We start from the raw sequence: 3,908 nt of genomic DNA on the forward strand, positions 1-3,908 counted from the left end.
GTTAAAAATGTGGTAAATTTGAAGATAATTATTAAAAGAAGGTAGATGAATATTTTGATTAGACATAAAAAATTGTTTACGTAGTGTAGTGAATATTTTGATGTAGAAAAGGAAGAATAAAAGTAATGGAAAAGTTGAAAAACTAAAAAACATGTAATGCAACTACCATAGGCCTTAGGGTGGTCGCAGTGGACTGGGTAGCACATTACTCTGTTTGTTTGTCTCAGTTGAAAATGCTTAATCTTCCTTGGCGGGACAATTTGGTGTTGGGGGCGAATACTAGTTTTGGGGAAATAGTTTAATCACAACCAAACCTCACCCTTCTCATCATGCCAGCGTTTCACCTTCTCCAAACCTCTTGTTTATAATTCTACCACCATGTGCTCAACATTGGGTTCAGTCTCTGATAATTATCACTTTATGGAGACCAATTCATCATATATCTAGGACAAGTAAAAACGGGATTCTACTCTGCAAACTCCTTTTCTTTTCTTGGGTTCACAAAATTAACAACCACTTTTTTCCTATATCCTAAGCCTGCCTCAACTCACTACACCATCACAATTCATCATCCCAAAGTGCTCAACTTTACTAACCCACTAAAACCCTTTCCCAACAATTTTACACCAATCTTTCTCTTTCTCCTTCTGATTGCCTCCATCCTATATATATATATGTAGTTGGTTGTTAGAAAAAAAGAAGAAAAAGTGTGTTCGCGTGTGTATCGAATCAGCTTGCTTTCATCTCAAGAGTATTATTCTCTGCCCACATGAATCTAAGAAGAAAGAATCGAAGGAAAGGGAAATAAGAACCTCCCAAGTCAAACACAGGCCCAAATGTTTTAGCTCACCTAATTTATCATCATTTCTGATATATGATGTTTAATTTAGAGATTAAGTTGAGAATTATGATGGGTGAGTGGAAGTTTAGGTAGAAAGTTTAAGGGAAAAGCTATGCACGTCCCTTTTTCGTAAAGAAGAGAAAGGCACCAATAGAAATGCAAGGAAGTTGCAATTATGTAGATGTCGGTTGCAAAACATGAATTAAAGAATTACTTTGGTACATTGTTTATTTCTATCTGTTGTTGTTGTTTTTTGAAAACAAAAGAAGAGAAATTATTGTGTGGAGTAGGCAGCTAAAGGCTATGAATTAGAAACATTTAGTTTAATGATGTATAGCACTTTATCCGATGGAAAGAGAAAAGTTATGAAAATGTTGGGGTGTGAAGCTTAGGTTAGAGGAAAGAATAGCAACCGTGCAAATTGCAAAAAATGGTCCCCTATATACTCATTGTTCCCATACTCTATTTGGTTCATTCTAACTGATGCCTACCTTACATACAACACAGACAATAGGAGAAAAAGAGAGGCAAAGAAAAAGCATGGAAGGGTCATCCAATAAAAGTTGTAAAAGCCCGTTGAGACATATGGAAACTCTCGCTAGAGTGTCTGCATGTGGTGGCGTGAGCGTGATATTATTAAATTCGTTTCAACGATAGGACCACATGCATACATCTTTCTCCTTGTTTTACTTTTCATCATCTTCTAATGCTTTCTGGTTTCGCTTCCCCTCCCTTAATTCAACTGTGAAGTTACCAAAATGGCCAATTCACAATCACCACACCACACTCCGTGATTAATGGACCCTTCCTCCACCAAACTAACTTCTTTCTTAATTACTCACTGCTCTCTACATCCCATTTTTTCAACCACTATAACTGTATCAACAATTTCAAAAATATAGGGTTTCCATCAAGTATATATATATACTGTAATACATTAAATAAATAAAATCCCAGGCCCCGCAAATAAGAAAAAGAGAAAATGCATAGACTAACACAAAAATACAAATTAAGAAAAAAGAAAGAAAGACAGTGATCTATCTTGGTCATATGAGACAAAAAAGATGACACTGGAAACAGCAAAACTAGCTACTTAGAACCAGAGATGGTCCAAAATGTAGCCTAATAAAAAGCGTACAAAAGAGGGAGACAGAAAATTAAAAAGGAACCACATACTTTTATTATGCTTTTGCTAGCTATACGTTTGCCATCTTCCCATCGCTCTTATCTGTACGCAATCCTCAACCTTGGAGAGACCAGGAAGAACGACACAAGATGTGTATATATATACATGCATAGTCTCAGAATAAGTATAGATGAAGATTCTATAAACTCCTACACTCCATCGAGGCCCGGAAGGTTTATATATTTGTATACCCTCTTATCGTGCACCTGCAGCAGTTGAAGCTGCCAGCATGATCTGAGTTTACCTTCTATAATGGTAAAAACAGATCATGTGGCTGCTTCACCTGTTGAATGGAAGCATACACAAACCCTAATTCGCTTTCTCATCCTCCTCAACATCTTCATCCGGTTCTACCATCCAACCCTAGAAAAGGTTTCTTCAATTCATCCTTCCTTGCATCATTATTTATGCACACAGTTATACTAATATGCATGTAGTATATATATATAATATATGTATGTACTTCATTGATGCTTTCTCTCTCTTCTACTTCTTCATAAATATTTGTGTATGTGCATGTTTTCTGGATGGCTGAATTGCTGTATTCTTGTGTTGGCTAAATCTATGAAGATTGTATTTGAATCGGCTTGATTCTTGCAAAAGAAAGAAAGAAGAGAGGATGGTGGCATGTGTTCATTCAGGATTCAAGGGACAGTAACGCGTTTCCCTGCGTCCTTCCTTTCCTTGGGGTTGGGGATACTTTTGATTTTAATTATTTAAACCTGTTTTTCTCTTCATTTTTCTCTTGCATATGCAATTATGCATTGGTTTTGATTGTCTGCTAATCTTATATACTCATCACTACTTCTAAACTGTATGTATTATGTTCTATATATATTGGCTTGATTAAAATATGAGTTCTCAACTTCCAGATCTACAAAAACTGAATATAGATGTGCACAATTAGATATTGGATTAATTGTTTGATTCTCTCTTCCCCAACCCCCTCTCAAATATAAAACCATCTTATACCTTGCCCACTTTCAGTCCATCAATAAATTCAGATCCTTGTTTCATAACCATAGATGCTTGTGCTTACACAGTCAATAAGGTGATAATTAAATTCATTGCGTTGCTTTTCTCTCTAGTTGATTAGATAGTGAAAACCATTATGCTGCAGAATGGGATGAAAACTGCATGTGTTTTCTATTGACAGATCAAGCAAATTCAATCTTGTAATGTATAAATGGAATGAACTTGACCAACTAACACTTAATCGAGAGGGCTAGTATCTTATATATAGTTTCACTTCATATTTTTCATTCACATATTTTTCTCTGTAAAAATATCTGATGAAAATCATCTAAAACCTTCTGGGTGAAGATTTTTTGGGAAACTAAATAAATGTATGAATCATAATTATTTCACTCTCTATTGTCTCTCACCTCAGTGTGTTATTTTTTTTTCTCTCAAAAGAAGGCTAATTAACAACAAGTGAACAACAATTGACAGAAACTCAGTGGGTACTTGAGAGTGTCAAATAAAAAGGCACAACGAGAATATCTAAGAAGATCAGTATATATCTGTATCTATGACATAACACTTTGAAATTTCCTTACTTCATAGATTCTTGCACAAAATGCGGGTTATCTATATGGATATTCAGATGTGCATACATGATATGTAAGTCAATTTGATTGCTAAACACTCTCATTGCTGAAAACAAAGAGCACGTACTTTCAGCTTTTGCAGGACAAGTTTCAAATCGTGCTTTTTAGATTAATTCGTAAAGAGTTTTCCTCTCTTATTCAAAGTTTTTAAAGTTAAAATGTTGACTATATTAAATTTATTTATGGAAAAATCAGTTGAAATAATTTCTGAAAAATTAAGAAACAGAATTAAATTAAATTTTAATGAGAAGTTTAATTTATTATTTCTTTC

General features: G+C 34.5%; 1 long non-coding RNA gene across 1 annotated transcript; it reads left to right on the top strand.

The window, feature by feature from the left end:
- The first annotated feature begins 268 nt into the window (after positions 1–268).
- On the top strand, positions 269–2,879 carry LOC137829913 (uncharacterized). The gene is made up of 2 exons (XR_011084110.1): positions 269–2,399; positions 2,598–2,879. It is a non-coding gene; the product is annotated as an uncharacterized LOC137829913 (long non-coding RNA).
- Positions 2,880–3,908: the final 1,029 nt, after the last annotated feature.

This window comes from Phaseolus vulgaris, chromosome 7 (genome assembly GCF_051622355.1).
Source record: "Phaseolus vulgaris cultivar YP4 chromosome 7, ASM5162235v1, whole genome shotgun sequence".
In the NCBI taxonomy this organism is placed as follows: Eukaryota; Viridiplantae; Streptophyta; class Magnoliopsida; order Fabales; family Fabaceae; genus Phaseolus; species Phaseolus vulgaris.